This window comes from Eretmochelys imbricata, chromosome 8 (assembly GCF_965152235.1).
Source record: "Eretmochelys imbricata isolate rEreImb1 chromosome 8, rEreImb1.hap1, whole genome shotgun sequence".
NCBI classification, from domain to species: domain Eukaryota; kingdom Metazoa; phylum Chordata; order Testudines; family Cheloniidae; genus Eretmochelys; species Eretmochelys imbricata.
The window spans coordinates 70673722-70700626 of NC_135579.1; positions in this window are offsets into that span (position 1 = coordinate 70673722).

The following is a 26905-nucleotide window of genomic DNA, read 5'->3' on the forward strand; positions in this document are numbered from 1 at the left end:
ATATATAACTTCTGCATTTAATGCCATCTCAGCGGGAAGAAGATGCGCTTACAGTAAACAGTGCTTAAAGGACTTACAACAAACTTTTTGTTTTTATATGTGTCATATAAGCGCTTTTTTTCTAAAATTTGAGGAAGCCGAATTTTGTTTCTTTGAGACTGGGTAAGCAAGCCATTCTTAAGTAGCTTGAATGTTGGCTGAACTTCTTACAGAGCCAAGCTATTAGTAACTCAAATGAATGAAAGCTTATGGACACCAGAAGTCTAGGGTCAAGTTGTGTATGGATCACGGTAGACATATAGTGGTAGGCGACAGCAGGGCTTCAACAAACAATGCCTGGTGCCAATTTCTCAATTATTTAGGATGTGAGGGTTTTCTTGTTATATCTGATCTCTGTTTCCTATAATAATAACTGTGTACAGCATGTTCCCTTCACATTTGCCTCAACTCCTGGTGTCCTTAAAGTACATAGTCTAGAAATTTTTTCAAAATAACGTGTTTTTCTAGGAAGTGCTGATGCCAAATAAAATACTAATAGTTTGGGTCACAGCAACCCACCCCAAAGTGAGCAACTCAGCAAGAATCCCAGTGTATTATTTTTTGCGTTCACTGTTGTAGGTGATTCTAACTGAAGAGTTCAGAAGCAGGTAAATTCAGTACACTTTAGATCTGGATGAATTCTGAAAAAAAAAACCTGGAATATTCATTTAAATTTGTTAACAAATTTGTTTATCATGTGTCGGAGGCTGTCTTGTGTTCACTTTCCATGAATATTCTAGTTAAAGAAATTATCATGAAGATGTTCACCAACCGAATGAACTTTAAGTGAACCTTTGCAGCATATTTGTTAATTACCCATTCAGATGTTGTATTTGTAAGTAATGTGTGTTATAGTCTAGGCTGATGGATTGTTCACAAAGGGTCTGAACAAAGCCTAATAAACTCAATGGAAAGACTTGGCAAAGTTGGATCAGACCCAAAGGCCCAAATTCATAAAGCTACTTAAACACCTAGCTCCTGTTTGGAATCGAAGGGAGTGAGGTGCCTAAGTACCATTGTGAATTTGAAACAAAATGTCCACAAACACACTGTAATTTTTCTTGAATGTGTTTGTTATACTGAATTAATGAAGAATAACTTCCTTCTAAAATGCCTGTTCTGAAGCTGGTTTGTGAGCCATCTTTTGCTAATTTGATTTTAGAAATTTGTGATTCATGCTGCTTCGAATAGATACCTAAGCCACATGGCATGCTTCTCTTCACTGCTTGGATGAGAACAACTCACAATCAAGTTTCTGGTGTGAATATTCATCATTCTAGTCAGCTATGCTGCAAGGTTCACTTAAAATTAACTGTTTTGGTTGTTTTGCCTGTAAATTCAATGTTTGTGGATGTTTGTGGAAAGCAACTACAAGAGCATGCTCTCAACACATGCTAAGTGAATATGTTTAAAAAGTTCAGTGAATATCACGGCAATTTCTTGCAGTATGCCCCAGCTCTATGCAATGTACATAGAATTTTCCTATTTCTGCTCTTTCCAATTAGTGTCAACTGCAGCAGTGAACCCAAAAATCACACTGGGACTCTTGCGGAGTTTGCTTATTTGGGGGGCATTTCTATCATCCAAAGTGTTGTCCCATCCACACTACAAAGACAAACAGTGATAGAAAACAGACATCTGCAAAGTTTTGGACAGCCAAGTTAGACTTGAAGTGGAGATGGGCCCTAAATTCCACCATGCTTGGAAGTTGTAAAGAGATGTTATAATCATACTGCAGACCCTGATCAGCTGTATCAGTACAAGGGTAGCTTGTTGCCTTTGTCTGAATTAAACCCATTATGCTGGATCTTTCGCCTTTCTTTTCCTAAAAAGAATAACCATTCCATGGGAACTGATAAAAGCCCTGGAAGTTCAGCAGTGTTTCTTCTTCAGCCTTCCCGGTCCCTTTGCCTAAATTAATACTTTACATTTAGGACCGGAAGGAGTTTCCATCCACAAAATGTATATGAACCCATTGCAGTCACAAAATCTGTGTGGGAGATGCAAATATTGCAGGTGCACCCAATATACCTTCCTTTAAAAATCCTGTCCTGTAGTGCTATATAGAATTGGAAAAGGTACAGAAAAGAGCAACAAAAATGATTAGAGGTATGGAACAGCTTCCATCTGAGGAGAGATTAATCAGACTGGGACTTTTCAACTTGGAAAAGAGACAACTAAGGAGGGATATGATAGAGGCCTATAAAATCACGACTGGCATGGAAAAAGTAAATAAGGAAGTTTTATTTACTCCTTCTCATAACACAAGAACTAGGGGTCAACGAATGAGATCAATAGGCAGCAGATTTAAAATAAACAAAAGGAAGTATTTCTTCACACAACGCACAGTCAATCTGTTGAACTCTTTGCCAGAGGATGTTGTGAAGACCAAGACTATAACAGGGTTCAAAAAATAACTAGATCCATTCATGGAGGATAGGTCCATCACTTGCCAGGATGGGCAGGGATGGTGTCCTTAGCCTGTTTGCCAAAAGCTGGGAATGGGTGATGGGATGGATCACTTGATGATTCCCTCTGAGGCATCTGGCATTGGCCACTGTTGGAAGACAGGGTACTGGTCTAGATGGAGATTTGGTTTGACCTAGTATGACTGTTCTGATATTCTTTTGTATGGTGTCAACTCTGAGTGTTGCTTTCAGGGACAAAACATCACAGCAACAGAAAACCATAAAAGCATCTTGTTTGTGGGTGGCATGGATCCCAAATTACCAGATAGATCTTAACTCCCTCTGCTTTCAGAGATACCTGAGCATAACTGGACTGGCTCAGATAGTGCAATCTTTCCTCGGCTATATCAGGGTCGAAGCAGGGCAGAGGAGAGGAGGATCAGTGTGGGTGAAACAAGACTCTAGTTCCAGCTCCCCACTCCTACTTGCATATGCGCCAACTTACCTAGTTGCTGCGGGGTGCTTGACCCTTCCTGCTCCCCAGGCCCCACTCCCACTCTGCCCCTTCCTCCAAGCCCCCATCCCTGCCCTGCCCTGCCCCCACCCCACCTCTTTTCACCCCTCCCCCACATCTTCCTGCCCTTGCTCCTCCCCCCAGTGCCTCCTGCATGCCGCGGAACACCTGATCTGTGGTGGGCAGGAGGTGCTGGGAGGGAGAGGAGGAGCCGATTGGCAGGGCAGCCAGTGGACAGTAGATGCTGGGGGCGGGGGAAGGGGAATGCACTGACTCACAGGGGTTCCAGTGGGTGTGGAGTAACCCCTTTTTTTCCCATGGGTGCTCCAGACCTGGAGCACTCACAGAGTCAGTGCCCATGCCTGCTTGCACATTAGAAACCTCCTGCTGCACTGTGGAAAGACAGCACATGGAAAGTTACCCATCTTTCCTTTCTGATTCTGTTGAAGCTCTTAATATTGTTCGCTGGGGGAGCAGCTCACATACACAGGGCTGCCTGCTTGCCTACCTATGCATCTCTTCCCTTTGTTCCTGGGGCACCCATTGCAGCCTGAGCGACACCAATGTATGCTCCTCAAACGCACCACATAGCCTTGCCATGACCAGCAGGAAGACTATAAGGTGTTATACCAATAAATTAAAAACCAGCAGGATCTTATTAAAGGGAAAAAGGCAAAATACCACATTTATTGTGAATACAAAAAGAATCATAGTAAGCAATTAGTTATAGCTATAACATTCCATGCAATCTCATATTTATTCACACATTCATTCATACAAACACACACACACACAGGTTCTGCAAGGTTGTTATCATAGTTACCAGCCTTAGAGTTGCTCATGCCAAGCCACTGGCCAGGTAGCCTGGACATGAGGAGGTAGCAGGGCCTTGTCAGATGCTCATCTGATGCTCCTGGAAGTTGGTTTGCAGAATCAGACCCCAAAGTTCTCACTTTTTAGAGTCTATTTTTATAGGAATTTCTTCCTATGCCAGTCTATGGGAATTGCTTCATCATGCTGTTGCTGAATCAATCAGCAGATGTCACATTCCTGATGGCTCTGTGCTGCCAGATGTTATCTTGTTCTTTGGTTCTCCCATTCTTGAGGCTGTTGGGTGGATTCCAGTCTGCCCTCCGGGGGTCCTCTGGTTATTTCCACTTGACGCCTTCTTCAGCCGATGGACACTGGATTCTTAGGCTGGCACCTCTCTGATCATTCAGTTATTATCCACACCAAGCATCCATCCACATACATCCTCTATCTCTATTTTAATCACAATTGTTAATACAACAAAAGGGCGGGGATCTCTGGGTGCTGTTTCTGTTGTTAGAGTATTGCTTTGAGTCTCTCTCTCTGTGAATTGCTCTGAGAACAGACTCTGTCTTAGAATGTACTAATGCAATTAGCAGCTTGCAAGTTTCACCAAAAACCAAGAGACCTCTTAATTAGTAATACCCTGGAATTTAAACTATGGGGAATCAAACTCATTTGTGATTTTAATACAGAACTTCTTTAATATGATCCAACAAAGGCACATCTAGGGTGTGAGGTTTAAGATTCCTGCTTTTGCCTCCCTTGTGTGTCACTTTGTATCAACTCTTCTCTATCTTCTACTTTCTTTTTTGTCTTCTGTCTGAGTCTGATTGTGCAGCCTTGGAATTAAATTTAACTACATAATATTCCCCTCACTAGCATGGTAGGCTAAAGACAGTATGAGCAGCTTGTGCCCCAGCATGAAGGAGGACCAGTGGGAAAAGCCCAGAGTATGCCAGCCAGATGGCATCCCAGATCCGTGAAACAAGCTGGAGTCCACAGGTTAAAGCAAACTGGTTTAGGACTGGCCAGTCTGTGTCCTATCTGCAGCATGGGAATGAGGCTGGCACCACTGAGACACTATGCCTTTTTCCTCCTTTCTGTTTGTCTGTTTAAACAACAGGAATGATATCAAAAGTCAACACAAAGCCAAAATCGAAGAGTGGATTGTCTCCTCCTCTTCCAACGAAAGAATCTTGGTACCAGCAGGAGACTTTTTAAACAACATTATTGCTGCTGAAGGGCTTAACTAAATATAAGAGATAAGAAAAACTTTCCCTACATGCATACTCATTTCACTTCTGAATACTCAGAATTCTAACTGCCATTGTGTTACAATTATGGTTATTTTGCCTACTTCCTCCTTTTGCTAAGCACTCCCACAGCTTCAGACGCCCACACCTGCTTTGTACATTTTGCAAGTGTTCAGAAGAGCTATTATTTTGTGGTTGCTATGTTAAAAGTAGGCCAGCTTTCTTTTACACAAAACCCACAAAACTGCAATGAATTGTTTAATGTTGTAACAGCATAGGGAAGATTCTGCTAGCTCCTTAACAACGTCACCTCATCACAATATTAAGGCCTCTTTGAGCAAAGCACTTAAGCAGGTGCATAACTATACATACATAAGTAATTGGAACTATGCACATGCTGAACAGTATATATGCATATCAAGGCTCTGTTTCCACCAAAGCACACCCTTTGGCTGTTACATGGAAAGTGCATTCACACAAGTCCACTCCTTCCACCAAAAGTATTCAATGTCTGTCTATAGATAGCAGGTTCTCAGCCCTCCAGCCAAGGTCTTCTGACTATTTCTCCCCCTTTCAGAGTTCCCAGTGAAACAAACAATCCAAGGTGAGCAAAAGAGATTGCAGGGAAAAAAACTTGTCAGCTGCTCTAGCCAGGATATTTGTCCTCTCTTTGGACCACAATCCACTTCAAGGTTCACTGGTTCTTCAGCACAAGCTATAGGATACAGTTTCTTCCCCCTTTTTAGCCCAGGTGATCTGTGCTACTTTTCCACAAGGGCAGAAGCTTTGCTAGCTACAAGGCCTCTTCTTAGAAAGCTCAACAGCCTGCTCCCTTTCTAGGGCTGTCCGCTGCTGCGTGGCACTTCCTCTTTTTAAACTCCTCCTCCATTCCTGGCATGACTTGCAGGTGTGTCAGACAATGCTGCTCCATCCCAAAGCAACTCCTTCTCCCCTTCCAAGTGGGCTTTATACACCTTGACCCAGTGTGCTTAAGTCTTTTGCTAGATTGAGGCCTAAGACTGCCCCTGGGCAGGCTTGAAAGAGTAAATAGTTCAAAACGTGGTAGCTGACCCATAAGGAACGGTGATCGCTTTAAGGATTGTTTTCTCATTTTGGGAACCTTGAACATGTTGAGATTAGTGTGTGACTAAAACTGTTTACAAGGATTCAGAAAATAATTAATCACATGAGAAGATTTTATTTCTTGTTTTATTTCAGGTGTGATGGGCATTTTTATTTTTTAACAATTGTTTCAGTTTTTTCTTTTCTCTTCTTACTTTCTTTTCTTTTTTTCTTTTGCGCTTTTCAGTTTTGGTAACTTTTAAACATTTTTCAGGATTCTATGTAGTTATGTGTGGGACACTTCTAACAACGTGGTACAAAAGAAAAAGTAAGAATAGGGCTAAAGGGCATGCAACAGCTTTACTGCAATGTCAAGGTGCAGTACAGGTAGCTTAATCATTTTTAATTCTACTCTTGCTTTATTAATTGAACCAACTGAGTTGAAGGATCATGAATCAGGCAATAATTTGTTATCAAAAAAACAATAGCATGGTTACAAAAGAACCTTCCAAATAATGCTGAGCTAGATATAAGGAGGACTTGGAATTGGGGGATTTGATACTACAGAATTACGTTAATTTGGAAAGGTATCAGAAATATAACAAGGCAATGCATCTGGTACCCATTTGGGCTCTGTGGCAGCTAACAGTTTTTTATTGGTTTAAACTATCAGAAAAAATTGCAGACTGCTTACAGTACTGGATGGTCCCTTTGAGGTACGCAGTCAATTGAACAGTGTTGTGGCCTCCTTACAGATAGAAATGAGGGAATGTATGCAAAATAAGAGGAGAGAGATGCATTGAAAAAGGCAAATGAGGGTTTAGTTGCAATTCTCAGAAACCTGGCTTTTCTAATAGATGTGTTAAAAAGGGAAAAAGAAAACTTGGCCTGTAAACCTGTGGTGGTGGAGGGAAAGGAACAAGGGTAGTGTGGTATGGTGTAAGAGAATGTGACCTGTTGCAATAGAATGCAATTTTGTGAGGGATGAATAAACAGTCTTTGAAGCTGACGTATATAGAATTGGAAAGAGAGAATGAAATACGTAAATGCTGCAGGGAAAGATTTGGTAATAAAGGGGAGGAATTATTTAACTGGTCTCCCATGTTTACGAAAGATTAATTCAAACTGGAACAGGTGCAAAGAAAGGCTACTAGGATGATCAGAGGAATAGCAAATTTACCTTATGAGAGGAGACTCAAAGAGCTTGGCTTGTTTAGCCTAACAAAACTAAAGCTGAGGGGAGATATGATTGCTCTCTATAAATACATCAGAGGGATAAATACCAGGGAGGAAGAGGAGTTATTTAAGTTAAGCACCAATGGGGACACAAACAAATGGATATAAACTTGCCATCAACAAGTTTAGGCTTGAAATTGGACAAAGGTTTCTAACCATCAGAGGAGTGAAGTTCTGGAACAGTCTTTCAAGGGGAGCAGTGGGGGCAAAAAACCGAACTGACTTCAAGACTGAGCTCGATAAGTTTATGGAGAGGGTGGTCTGATGAGACTATGTACGATGGCATGTAGCCAATCTGTGACTGCTAGTAGCAAATATTTCCAGTGGCTGGTGATGGGACACTAGATGGGGAGGGCTCTGAGTTACTACAGAGAATTCTTTCCCAGGTGTCTGGCTGGTGGGTCTTGCCCACATGCTGAGGGTCTAACTGACGGCCATATTTGGGGTCTAGGAATTTTCCGCAAGGTCTGATTGGTAGAGACACTGGGGTTTTTTCACAGCCTGGGGCACAGGTCACTTGCAGGAGCATAAATGGCAGATTCTCTGTAATCTGAAGTCTTTAAATCATGGTTTGAGAACTTGAGTAACTCAGTCAGAGGTTATGGGTCTATTACAAGAGTGGGTGGGCAAAGTTCTGTGGCCTGCAGTGAGCAAGAGGTCAGACTAGATGATCATGATGGTCTTTTCTGACCTTAGAGTCTATGGATCTATGAATTGAAAGAATAGGAAAATGAGATGAAGAATTAATTATTAGCAGGGAAAGGCTACAAAAATCTCTATCTGGTTGGTGGAAGAAAGGGAAATTAGAGTGGAGGGCTGGGCGGGCACTTCTGCAGGAACCAAGAAGGAATGTGACACAAAAGAATAGATTAGCATGGATCCCATCTGAAGGTACTAGAGGGTGAGATTGGGTTGATAGGGAGTGTGATTTTGTTACCCGATTAATGCAGATAGGTTGCTGGAAATCTTGAACTGGTCGGTAAGAAGATTTGATAGTTAAGTGAGACTGTGGAAAAAGTTTAATGAAATCAGAGTGAATGTAAGTACTGATACTTGCTTACCAGTTTCAGCAATCCTCCTAAAGAACTGGCTGGTAAAGGTTTAGTTCCAATGGAGGAGATCATATTGTTAGAACAGACTTCTAAAGATAGACTAGGTTACCTCCCTGTCAGCAGATTGCCAGTATATTTTAGGCTATGGGTGCTTGCTTTGGGAAAAGTGCTTAGCATTAATAAGGCACTAGTAACTGCTGTAAGTGAGTTGCTTATGATATTAAACAGGAAAATAATTTGAGTTTCTTTGAATTCTGTGAACAATTTTGCAGATCAGAGAACTGTGAGGACTTAAACTTCTAGGTACTTTTTATTAGCAGACTGAACACATGTGTTCAAGATCCATTACCTGGGCAGGTGAATGGAGAAGAAAATTCCATGAGTGAAATGTTGAGCCATGCTAAAGAAAGATGGGAAATCTAACAGTTTCCTTTTGCAATTTAACATCCCTTTCCCATCTGTAAAAAAATTTTTATGGTGTTTAGCCCCACACGCATATAGGATAATTTCTCTGTTAAGGCTGCGATAGTGATCCGAATTATGGACATATAAAGGGAAGAGTAAATTGTAAACCGTATGAAGTGATTGCTCTCATAATGCAAAAGAGAACATAAATTCTGTAACATAAATTGGAGGATGCTGCCTTTGGAGGGCACCCATGTGAAGAAGCCTATTACAGACTCCCCTGGGGTAGTAAATGAGTACAAATATTTACATGTGAAAAAATGGTCTTAGAAGAATCTGAAGACTAAAATGTCTGACTTAATGGGCCTGAGCTAATGGGAGTTCATATGGAGGGCTTGTGAGGCCTATACTGTGGGTCAGTTTGCTGTTTGGTGTCCCTAGTATAGCAGTTCCTTGATCTGTTTTATTTTGTGTCATCTCACCGTGCAGGAGAAAGACCTGTGAACTCAGTTCAGTCCCTGAGCTGAGGCCTTGGTACATAGAAAAGCAGTTCAGCTCACCTCAATTCTCAGGTGTGACTGGGAGATGAATAGGCTGCATGGCACAGGAGTCATGTAATGTTATTTTTTTAACACACTGACTGTTAAAAGTAAATGACAGATGACTTTTCTTCATATCTTGTTAATTTGCTTCCAAGTCTGTAAATATATGAATATACGGGCCTCCTTTTCCATCAGAGCTCTCATGCATTCAGACTTGGTACTGTACTCATGAGAGGGAAAATGGGGAACTATGGTACTGTTTAAAATATTCTATGCACTTGCATGATGAAACATTCCCCAATTTTGAACTCCCAAGCACAGCTCTGGGGCATTTACCATTTGTATCATTACAAAAGTATTTGCCAGACTTGCAGGGGGGGGCTTTCTTTCCATGTGCCTATTAAGCTACTTCACAGCTATCTTTTCATAAGATAGTTGCATTCTTTAAACTTTTATACTCGTAGCTGATTGCCAGCTCTCACACTGCATTGAATCACTTGAAGCACTCGTCACCAGCTGTAACTGCCCACATGCTGACCAAAAGTAAAAGTGAAAAGAGGAAATCATCTTCTGATCCTGTGGGCAAAAGCTGTTCATGTTCTCTGGCAAAAACCTGGCAAAGGAAACTATCGCTTTCTGTGACTAAACAAGAAAGGCTGTAAAGAAATACACGTGATTGCAATGAAATCATTATGGTTTGAAAACATCTAGTGCAAGTGGTTACGATTTTTATAGAAAAGGAGCTGTATAAACATGAATCCAATCTACTGACAAATCATGTGAAAGCTTGACACTGTGGGTTATTCTCATTATCCTAACTGAGGTTGTAGCATTTCCTTTATTAAAAAAAAAATTCATAAAGAAAACAATACACACATACCCAAAACCCAGGGCTGAGGCAATTATTTAACACTTTACAAAAAAAAATGCCCCAGCTCTGTGTTTGGTATTCGGAGACAAGGCATTCATAGAATCATAGAATATCAGGGTTGGAAAGGACCTCAGGAGGTCATCTAGTCCAACCCCCTGCTCATTCTACAGTGCTCTGATAAAAGCAATCCTCAAACACAAGAAAATTGCAAGACTGATCCATTAAAAGAGGCAATGTTAGACTTCTGTCCAATTTCCACAGAGTAGTAATGTCCCCAGGCAGAAAGGCCTAGTGAAAGCAGCGAGTAAAGTATGCGAGAGAATGTGTTAAAAAGGAAAAAAAAATTTAATAGAATGTAAAATGGGATGGAGTGAAGGGGACATAAGGCTGGGAATCAGGTCTGAGTTCTACATCTAGCCTTGCTATGTGACTTGACTTGATTTTTCTCTGTGCCCCATTTTCCCCATCTGAAAATAGGGATTCATAGATTCCAAGGCCAGATCATGGTGATCATCTGGTCTGAACTCCTACATAACACAGGCCATAGAATTTCCCCAAAATAATTCCTAGCTCAGACCTTTTAGAAAAACATCCAGTCTTGATTTAAAAATTGTTAGTGATGGAGACTCCACCACAAGCATTGGTAAATTATTGCAGCAGTTATTTACTCTCCTCTCACTGTTAAAAATGTTAGTCTTTTGATGGTGGTGACTTTGTGAAGCTTTTGAGATCTAGCAATTGAAAGGGATCTATAGGTTTCCAATAATCTTATTGAAGGTTATTATTAATAATGGGAAATAATCTAAATCCAAACTTTTTTACTGTAGCCTTTACTGTCCAGTCAGTACAAAGGTTTTAACTATCTTTGAAACTCTCTTATAAGATCAATGTTTGTGGGAAATTTATTTCTTATGGGTGGGTTTTTCAGAAGCCCCTAATGGATTTAAGTGCCCTACTCTGGGAATGATTCATCATCAAACACACATAGTCTAGCAAGGACTTTTATGTCAGTGAGAGTGACTACGGTTGGCGGTGTCGCACCAGGCATCATGTAGTAAACTTCCCAGATCTGGTTCAATCCTGCAAATCCACAAATCTCTGGGTCGGCCCCATGGGTGATGCCAGGTAGGATCAGGGCATGCACCCCTTTGCACATCTAAGGAAAGGTTGAGAGCAGCTATTCAATATTTCTTTGTCTCCTTATTGTTGAACATGTGTCTCCATGCCTTATTTACTGAACACTATTCAAACCCTGCACAGAGGATAGATTTATTCATTTCCTCGTGTGCTTTTCTGTGGTGTTCATCACTTACATATCTGAATGCTTCACAGACATTCATTAATCTTCCCAACACCCCTGTGAGGTCAGGAGATATTATCTCCATTTTACAGATAGGAAATTGAGGCCCAAGAGAGATTAAGGTCAAAAGTATCCACTAATTTTGAGTGCCCAATTTGAGATGCCTACAACTTTATTTTTCAGCGTATTTACCATTATATAGCACTTTATATATTCAAGCACAGATCCAATTGACTTCAGTTGCAGCTATGAATGCTCAACACTTCTGCAAATCAGATCCCAGGGCCTGAAGTTGGCACCCAACATTAAAAATGTCAGCCAAAAGGATGGTGAATCATAGGGTTAGAAGGGACCACAAGGGTCATCTAGTCTAACCCCCTGCCAAGATGCAGGATTTGTTGTGTCTAAACCACTGGTTCCCAAACTTGTTCCGCCGCTTGTGCAAGGAAAGCACCTGCCGGGCTGGGCCGGTTTGTTTACCTGCCACGTCCGCAGGTTTGGCCGATCGCGGCTCCCAGTGGCCACAGTTCAATGCTCCAGGCCAATGGGAGCTGCTGGAAGCGGCACAGGCCGAGGGATGTGCTGGCCGCCGCTTCCAACAGCTCCCATTGGCCGGGGGCAGCGAACTGTGGCCAGTGGGAGCCGCAATTGGCCGAACCTATGGACACGGCAGGTAAACAAACCAGCCCGGCCCAACAGGTGCTTTCCCTGCACAAGCGGCGGAACAAGTTTGGGAACTACTGGTCTAAACCATCCAAGACAGATGGTCATCCAGCCTCCTTTTGAAAACCTCCAGTGAAGAAGCTTCTACAACCTCCCGAGGCAGACTGTTCCATTGTCCTACTGTTCTTACAGTAAGGAAGTTTATCCTGAGATTTATTCTAAAGCTGCTGTGCTGTATTGAACCCATTGCCTCTTGGCCTGCCCTCTGTGGCAAGAGAGAACTTTTCTCCATCTTTTTTATGGCAGCCTTTCAAGTATTTGAAGACTGCTATCATGTTAAAAGTTTCACAAAGTTATAAGCAACTGAAATTAGGAACTTATAGTTGGAAGTGTCAGGCAACCTTAGTTATTGCTGATATTAGTGTGTGTGTGTGTGTGTGAGAGAGAGAGAGAGAGAGAGATACAAAAAAGCCAGTCAAAAGAACTTTTTATATGAGTCAGATACATGAAATGCACTAGTGGCGTTATTATTGCCAATATATTTTACATGGAAGTCACTCAGATATTATGGTGATTAAAAGCAGTACAAAATCCTAATATATATTATATATAGATAAGGTATAAGATATATAAGAGGAAGAACACAAAATAATGTTTTCTACTTTGTGTATGTGTGTGAATGCAAATATGCTCATATCCATGTACATCTAATTTTTTAGATTTATATCATGGCAAAGTGCTTTACAGAAATAAACTTTATTTATAAAATATCAAACCTGAATTTTTGAATCCCTAGAGGACAATAATTCCGCAAATATAAAATAAAGCGTATTGCTGTTTCTAAGATTTTCCAATGTGATGAAATCCCACTGATGTCAATGAGAGCTACAAATGCTTTGAAAATTGGGCCATAGATTCTCAGATACTAAAAGGTTTAATCTGAAAATAAGGTTATTCCCATAAATTGCTTCATCTACTATAAATGAATATCCTGGAGAGGGTGGAGACTGGCAATGTCTCCCCTATTGTTCAAAGTCCATACTAATCTTAAAACTGATACTCTTTTAATTTTTTCTTGGAAGCTGGTGTTGAGGTCTGAGAATCTGAGGGTCATGCTTTAAAAAAAAAGAAAGAAAGGATAGACCTAATGAGAATTCATGCTGCTGCATCCTGTAAAGATTATTAGAAAATAAAGAAATATAGTGACAAGGCTGAGAAATGTCAGAGATGGACTGGTACTTAAAGGAACTTCCTGTTAATCAATGTTCTCAGCCAACCTGGCTATGTTTCTGAGGTGGTTAAAAAACAACCTTGAGAAAATACAAAGATAATCATTGAATGATCAACTCAAAACCAATGACCTCGGATCAGTCAAGAGAGTCAGTAACGTTGTCAGTTGTGACTTGTAGACAGGAAACACTTTTCAAAGGTGACTAGGCTCAAGGCCCAAAGCCCAAAGCAGGACTTTGATGCGTACTTGTTATGACCCTGTATCTCTATATGAGGAAGAGACCTGCATTATAATGGAATATGACCTTTGCATAAGACAGTAGGAAAAAATTTTTTGTATTGTAACGTCATTGAATTACACTCAAAAAATTAGAAAATAACAGCATTCAGAAGAGCTAAATGCAAAATAATTATCAAGAATTAGGATGAAATGAAAAGAAAAAAAAAGCCTCAGTTTTATTTCAATTAAATCGGGAATTTAATGCTGTAATATCAGCATTTTGGAGTTAAACAAAAGGATTAGAGGGAAATGATGTGGTTTTTATCAGTTTTATTAGAACAAATATTAAAGAACCAAACCCTCCACCCCACCAAAAAAAACCCAACTAAACAAAAACAAACAAAACAAAACCTTTCATTGCTTGCTTTTGTTACAGTGAGTGACTCAGCAACAAAATGGCAGATGAAACTCAACACTGGTAAGTGCAAAGTAATGCCCATTGGAAAAAATAATCCTGACTATACATATATAATGAGGAGTTCTAAATTAGCCATTGCAACTCAAGGAAGAGATCTTAGAGTCATCGTGGATAGTTCTCTGAAAACTTCATCTCAGTGCTCAGCAGTGGTAAAAATGCTAGGAGCTATTAGGAAAAGGATAGATAATAAGACAGGGAAATATCATAAAGAAGCTGGAATAGGAAGACAGGGATGGATATCTCCAAAATTGTTCTATATGGTATACTACCTATGATGCTCTGGCATTGGCCCCAGTTGGAGACAGGATATTCTGTTAGATGGACCATTGGTCTGACCCAACACGGCTGTTCTTACTTTATGAACACCTCCTGTTAATAATTTAGTGGCTCTTCTGAAACACCTACATTAATGGTTTAAATTTCAATAGCCATTTTTGGCATTTATTCTCTTTTTTCATTTTTTCTTCAATGCTTTCATGTTTCTCCTGATGTGAGCAAGTAATAGCCTAGTGCCTTCTCCCAAATAGACCATTTCCCACTAGATAAATTGAAACCCAGAGAGTTTTTGGATTGGAACAGTATTTGAAAACAATGTGGCTATAACACGTGCATAAAATCCATCATACTCCCATTACAAAGTGGATTCTGTCAACAGGCAGCACAGGGGAAGATTAAGATAGGAAATCAGCAAAATAACCTTTAATCTTAAAAGAGGTATTGAAGCCAAGCGTACAACAGATCTAGAACAGACTGTAATGTGTTTGTCCTCCAGTTATCATTTAGGGGGTGACTTGATCTCTCCTTTGGCTTTTGTCTTACTTTTGTTGAATGGACAACTGTTTCCTTTTGTGATAATCAGTAAGGCCAAGACAACAGTGCTTTCCTCTTTCCCCTTCTGATCTTTTTGTGTGCTGGCACAGGATGACATGTCACCTTTATGGGGAGATGGACTGAGCTTTGCCTGTGATTAATCTGAGGCTGTGGGACGAGGAATCAGCAGGTAGCCTGAAGGCAGGAGTGCAAGCAGGGTGGTACCCTCCAGTATGCTGTACTGGAAAGAAATTTTTAGCGGGTACAGGATACCAGAAAGACTTGGGGCTAGCCTCACCCCACCCCCCACCTCCAGAGGGTGGTGGGGCTGTGCTTTGCTCCTTAAAGGAGGAAAACCTGGCTAGGGAGGGGCATTCATTCTTTATATGGCTTTAACAGCACAATACACATGCTAACAAACTTAAACAAAGGTTTTGTTTAAGTTTGTTAGCATATGTATTGTGCTGTTACATTGTGTCAAGCGGAGAGGGGTTGGGGGATGGAAGGTGTTTAAACAGTGTTTTTGATTCTGTTTCTCCCCATTGGTCTGAATTATCCATGACATCCATACTGCATCACATCAAGTCCAAATCATTAGAGGAATGCCTCTGCTTGCAGTAACCAGAGGATGTTTGGATTCTGATGTCAGCCCAGTTCTGCAGCCTGATGTGAATCAGGAGTTGTCCCCAGTGTACAAAGAATTCTTCTTTGCAGCCAAATGACTCTAACAGGCATTTTGTTACCTGGAACTGGAGCAGCAAAACAAAGAAAACAAATGCCTCATTTTCCAGCTTTGTGGGTGAGAGAACTACAAGTGAAGATTATAATGCTGGACACTGATGGCCTTAAACCAGCTGCCTCAGGAATCTGCCAGGAACTTTGCTGAAAATATGTTCCTCATCTTAGCAATGGCGCTAAGACGTATCACATATCTACCCACCTTTATTCAAATGAAGCTGCTTCTGATCTGACAGCTCAGGCATTGTCAGTTTCATCTAGAACAATTTACAAACTTGGAACCTAATCCTGTAAACCCTTAATCATTTCTTCAATCCCATTGAAGACAATGGGACTATTTGCAAGACTATAGACCATTTTTGTGGACTGGTAAGAGTTTCAGGAGTCTGTTCCTATAAAAGAAGGTGAATCCCCCATTGAAATGCAGTGTTTGGGTACAATACCATTAAGCAGTTTAGGATACAGTTCTACTTAAACTTTGTCTTTTAATAATTCATATATATGCTGAAATGGCTCCTCACCCAACTCCCATATTCCATATAAACAGACTGAATACTATATATGCTGGGGGAAAGTGAGTAGTTAAGTTGATGTTTGTATATAGAAAATGGGGCATCAGAGGGGACAGGGAGAGCTTGGGGGCCCCAGGCTGGGGACGGGACAGAGAGAAGTCACATGGAGGATCACGTGGGGAGGTCACATGCCCCCTTGTGTCCCTCCCATGAGTGCAGTACTGACGAGAAATGATTTCTACTTGCACCACTGCCTGAAGGGCTACCAAGAGCTCAGTTAAAGGAGTGAACTGCAAGGAGCAGGGGAAAGAACCCAGTTATTAGCTGCCTCCCAGATGGCCTGGTAAGTGAGAACTGCAGGGAGCAGGAAGGCTCCCACTGGAGTCCCTGAGTTAGTGCAATGACCCAGAGGGGCCAGGAAAAGCCTCTGGGAACTGTAGCATTGTTGGGCAGAGGAACTACTTTATTTTGATATTTTATCTAAGTTTGTGGTTAACCAATAAATTGTGCCCTGAGGCAAGGGCCTCAACCAGCTGCTGGCATGGCACTGATCCTTCCCTGACTAGTGAGAGAGCCCACCAGCTTGCACATGTGTACAATGGTTGAGCGTCTAGCACACGGCACTGAACTCTTGATTAGTTCGAGACAAATAGTTCTGGCCAAAATCTGGCCCAACCCCAAGCCAGCCAGGTTTTGTTGGTGGGACATTGTGAACTGGAATCAGTAGACATGCAGCGTTGCATGTTGCAGTACTGACATTGTCAAGCCAAGCTTTCAACACAGAAGAGCATCTCCAGGAGCTGCTGCCACTTTGGAACATGGCATGTCTCTGTGAACAATCAGAGGTCCATGGACCACAGAGAAGGGAATGCTGGCTTAGATCAATGTTCATCAACCTTTCTCACCATCAGAAGCATTTCTCAACATGTGCAAATTGCCAGAAGATTTTCATTAAAATTGGCATTTTTGAGCCACCTGCTCACTAGTGTTGCCCAAAGTAACATGGTTTGGGAGTCAGGATGCCAATTTAGCAGCCCATTGGTACACAGAGCTAACCAGTTTCAAGTCTTCTTAGCATTGATTTACCAATTTTTAAAAGATACTTTTAACATTAGCTGTTTCACTTAAGGTACTTCCCCAGTGACAGTTTAATTGATTTTTTCTCACTATTACTTTAGGTAGGAGGCACAAACATAGAAAAGTCCCTGTATAAAATTCCTTAGAGGGAAAATTCCAGTGACCTAATACATTGTTTTAATACTATTTCTTCTGGCAAAGGCTACTTCTGTTGGCAGTCATTTGAGATTCTGAAGTCCGCCTACAGGAAGGCAAGTCTCCATCCTCTTTTAATTCATCTGTGTAATCCTTGGCCCAAAGGAATCCAAATTAAATGGTTACTTCAGAAAAAAAAAATCTCTGTAGCAATTCCTGACAAACAGTGGAATTTGCAGGAACTACACAAAGAAAATCTTATTCTGGTGTTTCCACCTCCTTGGACTCAGGTCTCTGCACCCACATGTTCCCCCACAGAGAGACAGGCACAGAAAAGGGATCAGCACTTCTCCCTTGCCTTGGTGCTGCTATTTCCATTTGAAAAACACCCTGTTACAATATTAACAACACTGAACCTTTATTCCATAGCAACACTATTCCTTTAATTCCTCAAAAGAAGCTGACAGGCTAGTTTCTATTGCCATCTAACATCTGTATTAGGAAATAAATGAAAACCAACCAGAGATTTTGAAACTGTGAATATTTTGCCAAAGGCTGTTATTGAGGCAAATGGCTTAGTACTATATGTTTTTGTTTGTTTGCTTAAAGGATTGGGCATTTATAGAAATAAGAATAACACCTATCTCTGTACACTAGGTGGGATAAAATTACAAGGGGGGACTACTGTATACTTCACTGCATAAAGGGCACTGCAGTATCAATTATTTATGAAAAGGTATTCGGGGTAATGATGCATGTGCCCCAGAGAGGTTTGGGATGCTTTATATGTCTGGCAAGTGAGCAAAGAGGACAGTTATGTCAAAATCAGCACTACAGCTGGTGGGGTTTTGTTTTGTTTTTGTTTTGCTAAAACATTAGACTGAAACCATGGATTTTCCAACAAAATGAAAATGTTTATTTTGATAGAAATTTTGGAGTTTTTCAACAAAAGAACATAAATGGTTCCTTCCTTATTTTTATCTTTTGTAGTGGAATTCAGGCACACTCGGGGGCAGAAGGTGTCTCTGTACTTTGGCATAATTACGTCCCTTTTACAGCCAAAGCATCTAACATTCACTCTCCAGATAAGTAGAGAGATCCATCTGAAAGACTTTTTTTTTCTACTTTCCTTTTAGGCCTGTATTTCAATTAGGTTTCTTAAAAAGTTTAGTGATGTAGTTTATTAATAATGAAAACTTTTTTTTATCCCAGCTAGAACAGTGTCCTGTACTTTTAGTGTTCTCGTTAAAAGAACTCAAATTAACAAATTCCATCAGATTAAGGAGTCCACAGTCTCCCTTTGGTGTGTGACACATTCTAGATCCATTACTGTTAATGGCAGTTACCTCTGTAAATCAAAGGGAGAATAAAACTTTAAAAGCCTAATTATTTATGGCATCAAATTACAGTAAAGTGGGGACAGCTTTAATTGTCGGTTTTCTAATCTCACGAGAGATCAGACTAATACCAGGTTGAAGCTCATCAGGATTTTCCTACACATTTATTTATTATTGATTGTATAGACCAGAGCCGACCCTAGACCAAATGGCGCCACTGGCAAGAAGTGTCTTCACTGCCCTTCCCCATTTGTTAAACTTTTGAATACTTTATTTTTTATTGCATTTGTAGTTCATATCACAACTTTGATGCACAAGTTGCATTCATGATTTATCCCTGTCATATAAGATGGACTACAGACCCTGGACTTCAGAAAAGCAGACTTTGACTCCCTCAGGGAACTGATGGGCAGGATCCCCTGGAAGGCTAATATGAGGGGCAAAGAATTCCAGGAGAGCGGGCTGTTTTTTAAAGAATGGATTGGATGAATGGACTATAAAGTGGATAGAAAGCTGGCTAGATTGTTGGGCTCAATGGGTAGTGATCAATGGTTCGATGTCCAGGTGGTAGCCAGTATCAAGGGGAGTGCCCCAGGGTTGGTCCTGGGGCCGGTTTTGTTCAACATCTTCATTAATTATCTGGATGATGGAATGGATTGCACCCTCAGCAAGTTCGTGGATGACACTAAGATGAGGGGTGAGGTAGATATGCTGGAGGGTAAGGATAGGATCCAGAGTGACCTAGAAAAATTGGAGGATTGGGCCAAAAGAAATCTGATGAAGTTCAACAAGGAGAAGTGCAGAGTCCTGCACTTAGGACGGAAGAATCCCATGTACTGCTACAGGCTGGGGACCGACTAGCTAAGCAGCAGTTCTGCAGAAAATGACCTGGGGATTACAGTGGACAAGAAGCTGAATATGAGTCAACAGTATGTCCTTGTTGGCAAGAAGGCTAACGGCATATTGCGCGGCATTAGTAGGAGCATTGCGAGCAGACTGAGGGAAGTGATTATTCCCCTCTATTCGGCACTCGTGAGGCCACATCTGGAGTATTGCATCCAGTTTTGGTCCCCCCACTACAGAAAGGATGTGGACAAATTGGAGAGAGTTCAGCTGAGGGCAACAAAAATGATTAGAGGGCTGGGGCACATGACTTTCAAGGAGAGAGTGAGGGAACTGGGCTTGTTTAGTCTGCAGAAGAGAAGAGTGAGGGGGGATTTGATAGCAGTCTGCAACTACCTGAAGGCGGGTTCCAAAGAGAATGGAGCTAGGCTTTTTTCAGTGGTGGCAGATGACAGAACAAGAAGCAATGGTCTCAAGTTGCAGTGGGAGAGTGTGACATTCTGTACCTCAGGAGAACACCCAGCACCCTCATGTTCATCATTATAATATGATTGTTTGGTATCTAATGCAAAGTTTGTCATGTTGGGTGTCTTCAGAAGGCTCATGATGCACTGAGCATTGTTGTTACAGTAATGTTACAGGTTGTAATTTCATGTATATAGTTATGAGGCTGAGAATATGTCCTCATGGCCTAAAGCAAGCCCAGGCAAAAACTCTCCAAGAGCAGAAAGGCAGTTCACACCTCATCAGGGCATGTATGGGACAAACACAGCCCAGCTTCACAGGAACAAAGGACACTGGTCTAGCCAACAACAAAGGATCTGTTGGACTCTCGAGTAAGTCACCGCCCTTCCTTTGGTCAGTTTGGGACTGCAATGAGGTAATGCTCACCTGACTCTGAAGGGTGGAGGGGCAAAGCCAAGAGGGAAGAAAGAACATGATAAAAGGGAGAGGTGTTTGCCATGCTCTTCCTCTCTTTTCCACCTCCAACTACAGACATCATCATCAAGCGAATGAAGCGCTGATCAAAGGGGAGAGCCTGGCTGAAGGGCAACCAGCCAGCCTGTGGTGAGAAGCATCTAAGTTTGTTAGGGCACTGAAAGTGTTAAGATCAGCTTAGAATGCATTTTGCTTTTGTTTCATTTGACCAAATCTGACTTGTTGTGCTTTGACTTATAATCACTTAAAATCTATCTTTGTAGTCAATAAATTTGTTTGTTTATTCTACCTGAAGCAGTGCACTTGGTTTAAAGCATGTTAGAGACTCCCCTTGGTATAACAAGCCTGGTGCATATCAATTTCTTTGTTAAATTGATGAACTCATATAAGCTTGCAGTGTCCAGTGGGCATAACTGGACACTGCAAGACGGAGGTTCCTAGGGTTGTGTCTGGGACCGGAGATACTGGCTAGTGTCATTTGGTTGCACAATCCAAGGAGCAGCTTACATGCCAGAGGCTGTGCATGAACAATCCAGGAGTGGGGGCTCTTGCAGCAGAGCAGGTAAGGCTGGCTCCCAGAGTGAAGGATTGGAGTGTCTTAGCAGATCGCCGGTCCAGATAACACTAGGGGAACGTCACAGTGGTGCAGTGAGCAGGCTGTATGCACATTCTAGGAGGTTAGTGAAAAATGAATCCACACACTGAATACCTGAAACATTTTACTTTGTATTTTCCCTTTTGTCTCTAATTACAAAAACAGCACCCCAAGCCCGGCATCCCAGGCGATCACCTGCCCCTAAGTCTGGCCCTGATATAGACACATGTATGATACTGCTCATGGCAGTTTTACACACACACACACACACACACACACACATCCTGGAATGTCTTGTCAGCAACTCTTTGCGGATACATTTTTCTTACTAATGTCCCTTATGTTACAATGCAAATAGTTCAAGTAGAAATTTGCAATACATAAATTTAATACGCTACCAAAAAGCAAATAAAAAAGGTGATGCTGATGATAAATTATTTTATTATCTGCTTTTTTATTATCGCATCTTTTCTGCAAATTGGTCCTACTTTGGTATGTATATGATGCAGACAATAATGATAGGGATATACAGTATATATGTGTATCATGTAATACAGACAATTATTTTTTTAATTATGCAACCAGCTGGTGCAAGGAAACATTTTGGGTATTAGAAAGAGAGGCTTAGACAAAAAGACTGGCTAGAATGGGTTTTACGAAACTGTAATTGGGAAATGAAAATCATAAAACAGTCTAACAGAGGCTAATAATGTCTGATGACAAAAATGCTAATGGTAAAGAAAATATCTGTGGTAGTGATCCTAAACCTGTGAGTTTTCACATTCTGAGTGTTTTCTCACCTGGGTTCTCAGAGAGGCTCTTTGTGAAATCTTAATAACAATGTGGTGATTGTCCTGGGGAAAAAATGTCAATTTAAAATAAAACAATTCCATTTACTTGAGTAAAATCTGTTTGCACTTGTAGATTACTAAAGTGCCATCTTCTGCTTTGATGTTTTATGGCGACTCATTCAAGCCTCAGCTCTTTTGATGAATGTATTAACTATAATTTACTAACGTTTTTTACATTTAATCTGCTATTATTTTATGCCTCCATTTGATGACAGAGGCTCTTCTCTTGTTAAAGGTTCGGTAACACCTCTCCAGACTACAGAGGTAAACTGAATCTATTTATAACATTCAAGAGGAGAATCATTAGTTTCTGCATGGTAGTTATTTCAACTTCTAGGCTAGTTCAAATCTCAGCACTTTGTTTCTTTAGAACTATGCTTTTTTAATTTATAGCCTTCATTCTTCTTGTAAATCACTGATTCAAAAAGTCAGATACTTAGCTCTATTCAAAGTACCGAATAATCCCACATAAACTAAATGCAGCCATAGATGCATTTTTGTTGTCAGAAAAAGAAAAGTATACATTTTAATTCTGCAAAAGAAACCTCTCTCTCTCATTTCCAGTCAGTTCACATTCTATTCCTTAAATGAACTAGTTTCTGGATTTTATATTGTTTCCAGTAATCGTTCCACTGTTACTGGTGCTTTTAGCAATGAATGGGTTTCATCCCACACTGGGAGACTGTCATATTTGGTTGGTTTGTTTTTTAAGAAGAAACGGTGGCGCTTTATGCAGAATTAGTTACTCCTATATTTAATAAAAAGAAAAGGAGTACTTGTGGCACCTTAGAGACTAACCAGTTTATTTGAGCATAAGCTTTCGTGAGCTACAGCTCACTTAAAGCTTATGCTCAAATAAATTGGTTAGTCTCTAAGGTGCCACAAGTACTCCTTTTCTTTTTGCGAATACAGACTAACACGGCTATTATTCTGAAACCTATATTTAATACACATTGTAATTGAGTCTCATTGTGTACATTTTTTACATTGTTGAGGGAAGAAAATTAATAACAAAATAAACTAAGAAATGGAAAGAAAATCAAATCTCATGCTCAGGGACATAAACCTGTCTCAATGAGGGAATAATTTGTAGCATTGCAAAGTAAGTTAAGTCCTTTATATGGAGTCTTCACCTTCCTCTGAAGCACCAAGCCAGAAGCAGGATATAGGATGAATGGTCAGAGTGCTGATATGACAAATCATCTGTTCCTCAAGCAAACCCTGCCAGATAGCACTAGAGTATGGCGGAACTGATTTGAGTGCAAATATATCTCTTTGTCCCAATGGTCAGCTTTTGACATGACAACAAATTGATGTTCTTTTTCACTGTCCTTGCGGAAGCATGTGTGGGGAAGGGGGTCTCCCTTCCAAAGGATATTCACCTTCTGGCATAAATACATAGTGATAGACAATGCTGAAGAATAAATCAACCAGGAAAACATAACAGGAGGGTCAGAAATATGATGGCAAAGGAAAAAACAATGAGAATATTGTATATGTCAGGACTTTGATTGCTGTTTCATAAACAAACTTCTTCCCATTGTTGTATATTTTACTTGGATATCCTGTCTCTTTCATTGTGCCCTATGTGCCAGTAAGGTTTTGAAAAGAACAAAAGCCATGGAATGGTTTCACATATGATATATTTGGAAAAACAAAGACTTCTGCTGAAGTCTAGAAATGTTTAAAAGTGATAATGGGTCCCACTGAAATATTAACTGGCATCTTTTTGCCATATGTGCAGAACAAGAAGAAATATAGGGAAGGAAAAGTTTCTCCTTAGGCATGCCTTAGAGATTCAACATTCTGTATATTCTATCTGAAAGTTTCCTGTATTCTGTGAGATTGATTATAAAAACATAAATTTCCTAGTTCTATTGCAATGCTGCCTTTCCCAATTTAGCTTAAGATTTAAGTCTCTTGTGTAACAGAGTATACAAGCCCTTCTTCGCTTTGTGAGATGCCTTCCTGGACTAAAAACATACCCATCCTAGAGCAAATCTCAAGTGTTGGCTGGCTATACGTGTTGAGAGGCCATCAGTGATATTTATTGGAACCAGTTCTTTGTCATGAGCCTAATCTAGTCATATGGATCCCGGGGAGCACAGTTGCTGTAGATTGGACGAGCAGGTGTTCCAATCTTTCCTGTTTGTCTGGAGGCAAGTTAACTGAGATTTATCTGGAACTCCACTAACCAGGGTAGTTGACCTCTGCTACTTTAATGAGTCAGTTAAGGGAATCCATGAAAGGGGCTTACTTGTTATCAGAATTGGAGAAGCAAGGTGGAGACACCTGGAGGGAGAAAGTTGCTTTCTGAGACAGGGACACAGTGACCTCTTTGAACCCAGATATTCTTCTCGAGCTTTACCACCAGTCGGGAACTAGAGAGCTGAATGTGTTTGCTACCTGCTGAAATTTTAAACAAGATTCCTAGTACTCTGAAAATTAATCACAAAGTACAAACTCTAGGGCTGATCAAAAGTTATCTGCCAAGACTGTTTGTCAAGAGAAAAGTGGGTTTTCAACTGAACAATTTTTTTTTTTTACGGTATCTGCTTTCTGTGGAAAATATTGAGGTTTTTGTCAAACTTTTTGATTGAAGACCAAAAACTTCTACGTTTTGTTAGAAAATCCTCACCCGCCCCCTTTTAAAAAAAGAAATTGAATGAATTTTCTATAGAAAATTTTGACAAAAGTGATTTCTTTTCCGCATTGTCATCAAAATATTTGGTGGGGAGAACCCTTTTTCTAACCTGTCCTGGAAACCTGATATTTTTTAGTTTTCCTCCACAGTATAGAAAAAATCAGAAATACATTCCCATTGATACTAATTACTAATGACAGTTGCCATTTTAAGAAATAAAATACATTTTTAAAATCTGACCATATGGAAGAATTACACTGGGGTCAAAAGGATAAATCCAAAATCCAGTGAAGATTTCCATTGGAGTTTCGCTCATGCCCACGGGGGAGGTACAAGACAGCAGGTGCATGCTGATCTCTGGGGCAGCTTAACAGTGGAGAGGGAAGAGTCAATGGGCAGCTTTGCAGATGCACTGGACATGAAGGTAGCAGGTGGCTGAGGCTTCTGTGTAGCAGAAGCACAGAGGTGGGAGCAGGAGGCTGGCTGAGGTGGCACTGCAGAAGCACAGAAGCAAGAGGTGGCAGAAGCAGCAGTACGGAATTGGAAGCCTGAGACAGAGTCATCTGAGGTGGCTTAGCAATAGCATCATGTAGGCCAGATTCAATGGGTGGCTGAGCTCGCTTTGCAACAGCATGAAGGTAGAAATTAGGAGGCAGCAAAAGTGGCTTTGCAGCCGTGGTCCAGAGACAGGTTCTGGGGGACAACTGAAGTGGTTTTGCAGTGGCAGATGAGTGATCTTTGAACTCTAGATGAATTGGTATAGTTTGGAGATTTCAAAAGCACCAAGGAGATTTAGGAGCACAAGTCTCGAACGTTGGTGATATTTGTGATCATAAATCCCTTGGATGCTTTTGAAACTCTTCCTGTTAGTGCCTGCGGATTTCTTCTTGTATTAAATTATGCAACTGAAAAAACATTTCAGTCTAAAAAGAATCAACATCAAAGGGAAAATGTTGTAATGTCTTTAATAAGGATAAAAATCTAAATTAGGTACAAACAATAGAAGTCAATAGTATATATTAAAATCTAGTAAAAATGCCATGTACATTCAGAGCCAGCATGTACAGGGTAAAAAACCCATTCAATGTACAGAGAAAGTTCTTGCATTATTTAATCATGGCCCTCTAGTACTGAGTCCAGTTGCAGCCCTTCTGGAATCTCCACTCTATAAGAATAATAATCGGTTTGCATTAAAAATATTCAAAAGAAATAAAACTGAATTTCAGCCAGACCTAAAAACAATGCAAACCAGCCCAGGGAAATTCCCACTGATGTTTTCCCTTGCAGACTATGTCTCCTCTCAATTCTACAGTTTGTCACAGACTTCTCTGTAGTCCTGGGAAACTGGGCACAATGGCTCAAAAGCCACATCAACAGACAGATAATAGTACTCTGAACTAATCCCCTTTAATACCATAGTGGGAGGTAAATTCCATTTCTGGGCATGAGGCATCCTTTGGTTCTTTCTCGATGTCTATTAAAGGTACACTTTTGCTCTAAATCAACACTACTATGTTTTTATTACAATACATCAATTACCATGCAGCATATGATGTCATAAACAAATCATTTTAAATCCAGGGCAGAAATAGGCAGCCAACATCAGCAGAACTTGCAAGGAGCAAAGATCCCTTTTTCATGCAAGTATCCCTAATCATAAGAAAGAAGGGAAGAACTGCAACCCCAGAACATATCTGACATATCAGAAGAAATGTTTTTATATATAATGTTTTCTATCATCAGGTCTTTAAATTTGAAGTGGCAGCAAGATTTGATCTTCCAGAAGATTTAAAAAAAAAAAAAATTCTGATTGGTTTCAGCCAGAGCGCTTGATTATTTCCTGCAATATATCCCCTCTCTCTTCTCCTCCTCCCTTAGCATTATTTGTCATGGCATGAGGAGTGTTTGTAAAGGATGTTCTTGAACACAGAGCTGAGATTTGTCTGGAAACATTTGGAGCAGTTCTGGATCAGAGGGACTCTGTTTGTATAAGAATACTTTGTATTTTGTTTCTTCAGAATTTTTTCCTGCCTTTCTTTCTCCATGCACCATGAACCATGCTACAAAGACTGAGCCAAATATCACACTCCTTATTCAAGCAAAATTTCTATTTACTTCAGTGGGAATGTTGCCTGAGTAACTGGCAATGAGCAGAATTGGCTCTATTACATGTATTGATATACGTCCTTTGGGCTAGATTTTGACTCAGGCTGAGCATCTATGCAGCGAAGTAAGAGGAAGTAAGAACCCCTATGCACTCTTACACAGGCTACTCAGACCTTTGCTCTGGACATGAAGGACTAAACAGAGCTATGTGCCACTTAGTCTGGAGCAGATG